Source organism: Silene latifolia, chromosome X, assembly GCF_048544455.1.
Source record: "Silene latifolia isolate original U9 population chromosome X, ASM4854445v1, whole genome shotgun sequence".
Classification (NCBI taxonomy): Eukaryota; Viridiplantae; Streptophyta; class Magnoliopsida; order Caryophyllales; family Caryophyllaceae; genus Silene; species Silene latifolia.
Window position 1 is genome coordinate 231219979 of NC_133537.1, and position 13637 is coordinate 231233615.

The window sequence follows — 13637 nt, forward strand, 5'->3', positions numbered from 1 at the left end:
ACCATGTCGAACCATGGTACCAAGCCATCCTCAACTACAAAATCAAAAATGAATTCCCTCCTAACTCTGATACAAGAGGACAAAGAACCATCCGTTTACTTACATCATAATTCGTGATAAACCAAGAACAACTATATAAAAGAACTCCCCAAGGGATCCTTCTCCTTTGCATTGATCACCACAAAGCCAAAAAAAGTCAGGGGAGAGGTTCACGACAGAGAATGCTGCCCTCACATGAGCGCAATGATGCTAGCTCGAAGAATCATGCGGTTAGGCTACTATTGGACCACCATGGAAGCCGATTGCAGAAACTACGTCAAACATTGCCACAATTGCCAAATCTTCGCCAACATACAAGACGTACCACCATCCCTTTTATACACCATGACATCACCCTGGCCTTTCTCGACCTGGGTCATCGACATCATCGGAAAAGTCAACCCGATAGGCACCAAAGGGCACTGCTTTGTCCTCGTCGCTATTATTATTATTATATTCAAACTTCAAAATGTTGTTGATGGGGATTGAACCCACGACCTCTTGGTTGAAATGCACTTATTTTACCACTGTGACACATACATCTTGTTGTTATTTTTGTATCTCTTTTAATATATATCTTTGTTAAGACCTGAGTTAAAATAATATGTACCTCTAATAACTATTAAATGTACTTCCAGTTTATATTTAATGTACATTCAGTATAAAATCAATGTACATGATGAGTTAGTTAAGTGTACTTGATAAAAATTGAACAACATATTTTATGTACTTATGTTAAATATTCTTTGTATCTATACTTTATATTTAATGTACCTCCAATATATATAATGTGTCTCCGATGAGTAAGTGAAATAAAGTTAATAAACAATTGTTAGTAAATATGATATGTAGCTATAATTATTAAAATGTACATTTATTATATATTTCATGTCCCTTCTATATTATTAAAATGTACTTGAATAATTATTAAAACATGCCTTGTAACTAATTAAGATATACATGGTATGTAACTTTAATATTTATTATATGTATCTATAATATATATTTAATGTGTATAAATAAAATGTACATAATAAAAAATCGAGTCATAATTGATAACTAATTAAAATAAACATGATATGTACCTTTAATAAGTATTATATGGACCTATATTATAAATTTAATGTACATCTTATATACATAAAATGTAAATGATTTATTCATCCGTGCAAGATAATTAATTAAAATAAACATGATATGAATCTATAATCGTTAATAAATGTACCTATTGTAGATATATTTAATGTACCTCCTAAACAAATTAAAGGTACTTGATGATTTGTTGAAACGTGATTGATAAATAATTTAAATAAACATAAATACTTTGATATGTACCCATAGTTATTATAAGATGTACCTATATCATATGGTCAATGTACGCCTATATATATATATATATATATATATATATATATATATATATATATATATATATATATATATATATATATATATATATATATATATATATATATATATATATATAGAGAGAGAGAGAGAGAGAAAAAATAGATCAACTAAGGTCATGTATATGTATTGAGTCCATAAGTTCTATTAAGGGCCATTGGATGGTGAAAATGGAATACCAAGATCAACCCCAAAAAAGTGTGTTTAATAGGTAATCTCACCATCTCTCGCCTCCTTCACTAATCCACTCTAATTAATCGCTAATTTACTATATATTTGTTTTCCACTCATCAATTTCTCTCTCATCTTACACATTTCATTTCTCTCTTCTCTCAAACTCTCAAAAAAAAACCCCAAATAAATAAAAAAAAACCCAAAAATCCAAATAAATAAAAAACCCAAAAATCCAAATAAATAAATAAAACCCAAAAAATCCAAATAAATCAAAAAACCCAAAAAATCCAAATAAATCAAAAAACCCAAATAAATCATTCATTCATCTCTTCCTCATTCACCACCACCGACCACTATCCCACCCGACACCACCCACCGCCCACCTCCACCGCCACCCACCACCAACCTCCACCACCGCCGTCGGTAAATTCTATAAACTCGCTTTTTTTTTTCTAGATTTTGCGTCTAGGTTTTTTCGTCACTTTTTTTTTCTTTTTCTTTTTTTTTTTCAGATTTTGGTGATATACTTTTTTTCATCTAAGATCTACTAAAATATTTTTCATAAAATTTGTTATTTTCATCTTAACTATATAAAAATTCTTATAATTTGTTGATTTTTAATCTTTAATTTCACATTTTTATATAAAAATGATATAATGACTAAAGTATACACAGTTATGGACAAACGTTATACAAATAAGGACTAAAGTTATACAAAAATTGACTAAAGTTATACAAATATGGACTAAAGTTATACAAATAAGGACTAAAGTTATACAAGAATTGATCAAAGTTATACAAATATGGACTGAAGTTATACAAATAAGGACTAAAGTTATACAAGAATTGACTAAAGTTATACAAATATGGACTAAAGTTATACAAATAAGGACTAAAGAAACACTAAAGTTATACAAAAATGGACTAAATTTATACAAAAATGACCTAAAGTTATACAAATAAGGACTAAAGTTATACAAAAACGGACTAAAGTTATACAAATAAGGACTAAAGTTATACAAATAAGGACTAAAGTTATACAAAAATAAACTAAAGTTATACAAATAAGGACTAAAGTTATACAAATAAGGACTAAAGTAATACAAAAATGGACTAAAGTTATACAAAAATGGACTAAAGTTATACATTTGGACAAAAGTTATATTACATTTAGTCCATATTTGTACAAATAAGGACTAAAGTTATACAAAAATGGACTAAAGTTATACAAAAATGGACTAAAGTTATACATTTGGACAAAAGTTATATTACATTTAGTCCATATTTGTATAACTTTAACCCATAATGATATAACTTTTATCCTAAATATTGTAACTTTAATATTTAAAGGGTGCAACTTTAGTCAAAAATTGTATAACTTTAGTCCATAATAGTATAACTTCAGTCATTTTATGTATAACTTTAGTACAAATTTGTATAAGTTTAGTCCATAATAGTATAACTTCAGTCATTTTATGTATAACTTTAGTACAAATTTGTATAACTTTAGTCCAAAATTGTATAACTTTAGGAATATAAATTCAGATTTAAAACCAACACAATATAACTTTAGTCATAATTAGTGCAACTTTCATCACAAGTAGTGTAACTAGTCATGTAGTCCAAGTTCGCATAACTTTAATGTTTGAAGTGTATAACTTTAGTCGTAAGTAGTGTAACTTTATTAGCAGTTAGTATAACTTTAGTTGTATTTACATATAGTTTTGAAAATTCAAAATAAAAAAAGTGATGAAAGTTGAGAAGAAGAAAACAAGATCTGAAAACTAATAATAAAAAAATAACCAAATAACAATAACAAAAAAAAACCCCATAATAACAAAAAACAAAAAAAACCCACAATAACAAAAAACCCGTTAATCTAACAAAAAAACTCGTAAATCTAACAAAAATACCAAATATAAAAAAAACCAAATAACAATAACAAATAAAAAACAAATAACAAAATCATGATTCATCAAAAAAAATTAACAATGAAAAATTTATATATCGTGTGTATAACTTTAATGCACGCAGTGTATAACTTTAATAGAAAATATGTATAACTTTAGTCCAAAATTTGTGTAACTCCAATTTATACAATGTATAACTTTAGACGTTAATAGTATGAATGACCCATGACAATAACAAATTATATACATAAATAAAAAAGGTAAATCTGAAAAAAAAAATCAAATAACAATAACAACCAAATAACAAAATAAAAAAATATAACAAAAACAAATATCTGAATCTGAAAACAAAAACAAAAACAAAAATAACAAAAACCAAAATAACAAAAATAACCAAATAAAAAAATAACAAATAACAAAAACACACAAAGAAAAAAGTGAATTTGAAAAATGAAGAACAAAAACGCATTTGTGGCGGGAATGTGGTGAGGCGTGAATGGTGAATCTGGGACGGAGGTGAGGCGGGAATGAAGAACAAAAAATGAAGAACAAAGTGAATCTGGGACGGAGGTGAGGCGTGAATGGTGGCGGCGGGAATGTGGTGGTGGGGGTTTTGTCGTGGGATGGTGGTGGTGTGTTGGGGTGGTGTAGATCTGACAGAGGAGGATGGCATTGATGCGGTGGAGGTAGGCGGCAGTGGTGGTGGCGGAATAATGAGGGAATAAGGACGGGGGAGTAGGGCGGGAACTGGTGGTCTGCTGCGGGTAGTGGAGGAGTAGTGGGCTCGGGAGCTGGTGGTCTGCTGCGGGTGTTGGTGGGTCCGGTGGTGACGGCGTGAAGGGGTGGCGGTTGGCAGGTGTGGCGGTTGTGGTTCGTGGCAAGTGTGGTCGGGTGTGGTGGTCGTAAGGGAGGCAGTTTTACAATTTTTGTTTTGGTTTTTGATGGTTTTTTTTTTGGTTTTTTTTGTTGGATTTTGTTTTGTGAGAGAAAAAAAAGAGAGATAATGAGGGAATGAGAGAAGTTGTACATTAGTAATTTGTTTGAAGTTGTACATAATTAGAAGGAGTTATACATAATTAGGGAGGGAGATTAGGGAGGGAGATTGGTGGCCCTTAAATGAGATGTAATCTCATCCCTCCATTTCCCTCATCCAAAGGCTTTTATGAGGACTTAGGGACTCAATATATATCATGGACTTACTAGAACCCTTCTATATATATATATATATATATATATATAAGATGCACATAACGAATTAATGATATGTATTTGAAAAGTAATTGAAATATACATGACATGTCATACAAAAAAAATATTATGTAGCTTCAATGGTAATAAAATGTACCTTCGACATAAATATATTGTACGTACATTTTTCATTAAAATAATATGACCTATAACAAATGTAAATTTTATAATAAATATGTAAATAATAAGTACAAATTATCATAAGTACATATGATATTTTGTTCAATCTTTATCAAATATATTTAACTAACTAAGCATTACATTGATTTTATACTGAATGTACATTGTATATAGGTTAGAAGTACATTTAATAATTATTATAGGTACATATTATTTTATCTCATGTCTTAACATATATACATATATCAATGTAATACCCCGTAGTTTAGTGAAATTTATATAACTAATTTACGTAATTCGAATAATTGATTGTGACGGTTATAATTAATAATTGTGAATAAGATGGAATGATATAATAAAATAATAGAATAATAGAGTAATGGGTCGGAATGGTAATTGGGTAATAATAATATACGATAATTTATATAGTAATAGTGAATGATTATTATGTTATAATAATAATAGTAATTGTATTTATAATAATAATATTTGTTATGAGACGGTAATTAAATAAATAAAATAATAAAGAAAGACGGAATTGGAGTTGGGTCATGTGCTATGGGTCGACTATATATGTTGCGTAAATGGGTTGATTAATTGTCGGGATCGGCTAATTACTAATAATAATAATAATAAATATATTTTATATTTCCTAATTGGTTCCTTATAACCTTAGCCTACCAATATAAATAGATGAAACCTCAAGCAATAGTCTTTATTATTCATCAAATCTGAAAATAATTCACAAGAGGGAGATTAAGAAAGTATTGGTGACGGAATTAGCAGTGATAATTAATTAAGGTAAAATTCTAATCTCGTTTTATTTTCTTATTAAGCTGAATGTCAGACGATCTTATGGCGCTTAGAAACTGACCCAAACCTCGACAGAATCAGACGACACTTTGGGAGGTGGTACATGGGGTTGCAAGGGTTGGATTGGGTGTGTTGGTGGTGTCAGGTAAGGCCTAGGGTGGCGGTGGCAGGCGGGTTTCGAGGGCTGTGGCAGGTGGGTTGAAAACAGGGTAGTAGGGGACTTCGACCCTAATAGGACCCTTATTCGGGTTCGCCTTGACCTGGGTAAGGTGGGGTTGGGTCCTGGTGTTTGGGTTGACCAGGGTGGAGGTTTATTGGTTGTTAAAGGTGGCGGGTTGTGGTGGTGGTGGTCTGAAAAACGCAAAACAGGGGAGGGACTACGTGTTGTGTTGCTGTCGGTATTGGGTTGATGCTGGGGTGTTTTCGTCGGGTCATGGGGATGTAGGACCACCCCTGGAACCATCGTTGGTCAGTGGTGATGACGGTGGTGGCCAGAGGTGGTATGGTTTGGGTATAGGATGGTGTCGGGTTTATGGGTGTGTGAGTGAGTGTTTCTAGTTGTTGTTAGGGCGCGAGGTTGTGGCGGATTGGGGCGGTTGTAGCTGGTGGTTGTGGTGTGTTTGGGTTGTCGGCAGTGGGTGCTCTCGGTGGGGTCTGGTGGTGGAGCTTAGTGGTGTCGGGTTTTGGTATTTTAAACGGGTTATAGGTGTGAGTGTTTGTGACGGGTTTACACGAGCTAAAGGGAGGTTGTACGTGGTTTTGGGTATTTATACGTGTGTAGTTACTTGGGTTTGGTTTTTATTATAATTATAAAAGTCGGGTTTTAAATTAATAATTACGTAATGATATAATTAATATAACTAGTTTAATTATTTTATAATTTGTTTAGTTAGTAATTGTGAATTATTATTTGTGTTAGGTGACGGTTTTATTGAGGAACTTTATTTGTTGGTTGGAGTGCGTAATTGGAGTATTTGCTTGCCAGGTAGGATAACTACTCAACTCGTTTTGTTTTGTGGGTTTGAATGGATGAGTAAATTATTATTGTTTATTGGATTGGATTATTCGTATTGGCATACTATTTTATCGGTTATCCTCAGTCTCGGACTTAGACGACATTTGTGTTTATATTGTGGGACACAATATTGTTATGAGATTATCCTCAGTGTCGGACTGGGACGACAATGAGTTATGAGGTATCCTCAGTCTCGGACTGGGACGACATTTGTGTTTATCCCCGGGCCAGGAGTTGGCGGGACGACGGTGTGGTGGAGCCTCGGTCACGGACCGGGACGACTAGTGTGGATATGATGGGAATTGGTGGTGGTATTTATTCCATGTGTTTACATCTATTAAGTTTCTATATTTAATGTTGTGTGATTATCCTACTCAACCTCGTGGTTGACAGTGTATTCGTGAACACCTGTGATGAACCATAATGGGGAGCAGATTTGACAGGTACTAAAGGTTAGCTGACTTGGGAGCATTGGGACGTGAGCTCGACTTGGACCATAGTTGCTGTCTAGATCACTTAGTTGACTTATATAACTTTATTTATGTAATTTCCGCTGTGTAGTAAATTGTAATATTAAGATTTAAATTTAATCGGTTGGCAATGTAATAAAACCATTATTTCAGTTAAAGTTATTAAAGTACTTTGGTTTGTTTTAATTTGTATCATTTACCTCAGGCAGCCGAGATGGTAACAGTCCTATTTATTGGGAAAGTCTTGCTAAAGGCTCCTAAATAAATGGGGGTGTTACAAAGTGGTATCAGAGCAAAACGATCTTCAGGCCTAACCAATGAACTCTAATGAACTTAGGATGTGTCTAATAAAATGAACCCGGGTAGAAACTGTTTAGAAGCCCCTTATTAGGTTAGGGAGACGTCCTTGATCTGGCCCTTACAGTTTTGAACCGGTTACCTTGAGAGATATTATATTGTGGGGTAATTTAAATGCATATAGATTATTTCTCTTAGGAGTTTTGTTGCCTTGTTTGCATATTATTTTCATGATTGCGTTTACGGGACGTAACCTTGCTTTTACGATGAAGGGATGTGATATGATTTCTTTTAATCATTGTTATATGCATGTTGATATGGGGAAAGTATGTTGGCATATATGTGGGAGGTGTGAGTATGATTAATATGTGAAGTGTTGAAGGAATTGCATGAAATTGTGAAGAATGCGATTTTGGTTGATTTCTCGAAATTTTACCCTTGATTGTTTTGGCTGTCATTTACTGCCTGTTTAAAATCCGTGTATGATATTTTCATGAGTGATACCCTTGTGAGTTAGCTTTCATATGTCACTGGTCTCATCTTAAATAATATACGGTTTAGGAAAAATAAATATTTTAGTGGACAGCGGTCGGAATGTTCCTGTACAGTTATGTTTTCCCGCCATGTTTTTGTAAAATTTGCCATTTAAAAACTACATAATGATTTGTTATAATTCCAACTTTATTATTTAATAGACTCATGTAAGTTTCTAATTTGATAAGCCATGTTGCAAGGTAAATTTTTGACAATTAATAGTGATTTTTACAAGTTGACCTAAGTTTCTGACAAGTTGCTGTAAAATTTCTGTTTCGACCAAACAATTTGTAAAATGCATTATAAATTGACTTTTTGAGTTTTTGAATTGATTCTTTTTCTTATGCTTTATTAACTCTTTTTATTTTCTAAAAAGTATAAGTTATTAATAAGTAATTATGTTATTAATTATTTATGATTTTTAGAAGTTGTAACATGTTTTCTTATCTTTGAAAATGTGAGTTATGCTAAAATTTCTAAAGAGTTGTTTCTTATCTATCTCACCTTGGCATTGGATATTGTAAATTTTGTGAAGTGAATGACATGTCTAGTGATATGCGGAATGTGTTGCCCTGAATCTATATACAGTATATAATTACATTAATTGCATCCATGTTTAAGTTAGACTTCGTTAGTGAGAAATAAACGCACAAGTAATAAAAAAAAGAGTTATTAATTCACAGATTGTTGTTATTTATTTACCCATTAATCGATTATATGATAATAATGGTAGTTGTTTTACACATATTGTTGTTGTCTATTCACAAGTTTTTGTTACAAGGTGTATTACAGGTTTTGTGATGTTACAACAAATGGTTTGTTTATTCCTGTTGTTTGATATCCCAAACTTCGAGGATGAAGTTTATTTTTAGGGGGAAGGGATGTGATACTACAAATCTTCCGAGTTATTATTGTGACATATTGTGATAAGATTGATGTAGTTGATAATCGTAAATGATCGTAAACGGATAGTTATGTTACTATAAGTTGGATGGTGCTCAGTTGTGTAGATGTTTATACGTGTTGTTGTAGTAGTTATGGGCGAACTTCGGGACGAAGTTCATTTTAAGGGGGGAAGACTGTAATACCCCGTAGTTTAGTGGAATTTATATAACTAATTTACGTGATTCGAATAATTGATTGTGACGGTTATAATTAATAATTGTGAATAAGATGGAATGATATAATAAAATAATAGAATAATAGAGTAATGGGTCGGAATGGTAATTGGGTAATAATAATATACGATAATTTATATGGTAATAGTGAACGATTATTATGTTATAATAATAATAGTAATTGTATTTATAATAATAATATTTGTTATGAGACGGTAATTAAATAAATAAAATAATAAAGAAAGACGGAATTGGAGTTGGGTCATGTGCTATGGGTCGACTATATATGTTGCGTAAATGGGTTGATTAATTGTCGGGATCGGCTAATTACTAATAATAATAATAATAATAAATATATTTTATATTTCCTAATTGGTTCCTTATAACCTTAGCCTACCAATATAAATAGATGAAACCTCAAGCAATAGTCTTTATTATTCATTAAATCTGAAAATAATTCACAAGAGGGAGATTAAGAAAGTATTGGTGACGGAATTAGCAGTGATAATTAATTAAGGTAAAATTCTAATCTCGTTTTATTTTCTTATTAAGTTTGAATGTCGACGATCTTATGGCGCTTAGAAATCCACCCAAACCTCGACGAGAATCGGACGACACTTTGGGAGGTGGTACATGGGGTTGCAAGGGTTGGATTGGGTGTGTTGGTGGTGTCGAGGTAAGGCCTAGGGTGGCGGTGGCAGGCGGGTTTCGAGGGCTGTGGCAGGTGGGTTGAAAACAGGGTAGTAGGGGACTTCGACCCTAATAGGACCCTTCTTCGGGTTCGCCTTGACCTGGGTAAGGTGGGGTTGGGTCCTGGTGTTTGGGTTGACCAGGGTGGAGGTTTATTGGTTGTTAAAGGTGGCGGGTTGTGGTGGTGGTGGTCTGAAAAACGCAAAACAGGGGAGGGACTGCGTGTTGTGTTGCTGTCGGTATTGGGTTGATGTTGGGGTGTTTTCGTCGGGTCATGGGGATGTAGGACCACCCCTGGAACCACCGTTGGTCAGTGGTGATGACGGTGGTGGCCAGAGGTGGTATGGTTTGGGTATAGGATGGTGTCGGGTTTATGGGTGTGTGAGTGAGTGTTTGTAGTTGTTGTTAGGGCGCGAGGTTGTGGCGGATTGGGGCGGTTGTAGCTGGTGGTTGTGGTGTGTCTGGGTTGTCGGCAGTGGGTGCTCTCGGTGGGGTCTGGTGGTGGAGCTTAGTGGTGTCGGGTTTTGGTATTTTAAACGGGTTATAGGTGTGAGTGTTTGTGACGGGTTTACACGAGCTAAAGGGAGGTTGTACGTGGTTTTGGGTATTTATACGTGGGTAGTTACTTGGGTTTGGTTTTTATTATAATTATAAAAGTCGGGTTTTAAATTAATAATTACGTAATGATATAATTAATATAACTAGTTTAATTATTTTATAATTTGTTTAGTTAGTAATTGTGAATTATTATTTGTGTTAGGTGACGGTTTTATTGAGGAACTTTATTTGTTGGTTGGAGTGCGTAATTGGTGTATTTGCTTGCCAGGTAGGATAACTACTCAACTCGTTTTCTTTTGTGGGTTTGAATGGATGCGTAAATTATTATTGTTTTATTGGATTGGATTATTCGTATTAGCATACTATTTTATCGGTTATCCTCAGTCTCGGACTGAGACGACATTTGTGTTTATATTGTGGGACACAATATTGTTATGAGATTATCCTCAGTCTCGGACTGGGACGACAATGAGTTATGAGGTATCCTCAGTCTTGGACTGGGACGACATTTGTGTTTATCCCCGGGCCAGGAGTTGGCGGGACGACGGTGTGGTGGAGCCTTGGTCACGGTCCGGGACGACTAGTGTGGATATGATGGGAATTGGTGGTGGTATTTATTCCATGTGTTTACATCTATTAAGTTTCTATATTTAATGTTGTGTGATTATCCTACTCAACCTCGTGGTTGACAAAAAGGTATTCGTGAACACCGTGATGAACCATAATGGGGAGCAGATTGGATGTGTACTAAAGGTTAGGCGACTTGGGAGCATTGGGACGTGAGCTCGACTTGGACCATAGTTGCTGTCTAGATCACTTAGTTGACTTATATAACTTTATTTATGTAATTTCCGCTGTGTAGTAAATTGTAATATTAAGATTTAAATTTAATCGGTTGGCAATGTAATAAAACCATTATTTCAGTTAAAGTTATTAAAGTACTTTGGTTTGTTTTAATTTGTATCATTTACCTCGCGCAACCGAGATGGTAACAGTCCTATTTATTGGGAAAGTCTTGGTAAAGGCTCCTAAATAAATGGGGGTGTTACATTCAAAAGAGATACAAAAATAGCAACAAGATGCTTGTGGTGCAGTGGTAATAGCAAGCGCATCTCAACCAAGAGGTCTTGGGTTCAAGCCTAACTAACAACCTTTTTGAAGTTTCACTTAATGGTTTATCATCTTTGACTAGTGGCCGCCGGCCACCGCCAGCCATTGCCAGCCACCGCCATTGACCGTTGACCTTCCTTGACCGGCGGCCAAACTACCGTTGTTCACCGCCATTGACCGGTGGCGTTGACTTTTCCGGCGGGTCAATGTCGGTCAATGGATTGGGTGTGATAGGTGGTTGTATAATAGAGTTAATCACAACCCTTAGATTAGATTTAGTGGAGTTAAATCTAATGGTTAAAAAGTGTTCTCACCGTTCTCACCTAAAGGGTTGTTCTCATACGATCCCAAATCTTATTATTATTATTATTATTATTATTATTATTATTATTATTATTATTATTATTATTATTATTATTATTATTATTATTATTATTATTATTATTATTATTATTATTATTATTATTATTATTATTATTATTATTATTATTATTATTATTATTATTATTATTATTATTATTATTATTATTATTATTATTTATTATTCTGTCTTATAACATAACTAGTAGAATACGATATAATTGTATAATTTATAAAATATGGGGCATTACATGGTAGGTTGTATTATTAGGAATTTACTAGGAAATAGTCTTTTATATATAATATGTCTTATTACTATATTATTAATTACCTTGTTATTATATACTACTTTAATAGAAAACACCTCCCTTTGCTTAGTATTTCACATGCCTATTATAACCATTCCCGACTTACTTTTATTATATTATTTATTCCCGTCTCATATCCTAATCTCATAGTTTAATGAATATAATTTATAAAAGATTTGAAATTTCCACCGTTGACTAACCATTGACCAAGCCTTAAAATACGGGGTATTACAGTCTTCCCTCCTTAAAAAGAATTTCCTCCCGAAGATCACCCACATATAAAGGTACACCACTAAATACAACACTTACACGCTGTCAACATACTTGTTACCAACTACACATCACATAAGAAAAGAGAAAAACTAAAAGGTACTACTACAGTCTATCCCCCAAACAGGAACTTCGTCCTCGAAGTTCGAGACACACATAAATACAACAACTTCATATAATACAGATAAAGTCAAATATAGATATCTAAAATGGAGAACATTAAGAGAACAATTATAAATCAACAAAGACTTCTTTATTATCAAAAATGTTATCAAAATGCAACAACTATCGAGATTTTACAATCGTACCCCCTTAAAATTAAGGTTACATCCCCGTAACGTTGGTCACTAATAAAGACACTACACCGTATTATTTCAATACTAACCAAGTCAAACTCTCCGAGCTCATAGATTATAATAAAACTTAGCACAATCGTTCATTTAGCACAATTGGTAAAAACAAATTACTCATATTAACATAAATCACAACACACTTTATAAACTAAACTTGTACTTAAATTATAAGTTATACGTACAAAACTAAACCCTGGAATTGGTATATTAAACTTATTAATACCGCTACATACATCCATAACCACAAATCATAATTCAACTTCTAATTAATTTTGAGGAAGATAAACACATCACGTCAATCACATTTAACAATTTTGACACATTGCACTATCATAACACATGAACAACCAAACTCTATGTCAACAAGTATTACTACACACAACCGAATTCCATTGACTAGCGTATTACTTTTAAAGTAACTAACAAATTTCGCCCATTACGATCGTTCTATTATAATTACATCTCCATAATGTACACTAACCTAATCACATCGCAGTCAATCCATTATTATTCAATCTCACCAATAATGTAGCCTATCGATAGAGACACTAGTTATCCGTGGAAAAACACAATCACCTTTCAATCCAATCGAACAAAATTTTCGGTACACATAAAATAGTAATAAATTAGTAACAGCTAGCACGTTATTCACACACCTCAAATAATAATAATAGTATTAATTGCATATCCTATTACATAGTTACGATTTACAACAATTCTAGTATTATATCTTACTCATTAACAATCTTGTCACTTGTGTTATAACACATGTTACCCCACCATTTTAAATCATAAGATCCCATAAGCTAATAAGTAAATTCATATTATCATATATTAAGGGTA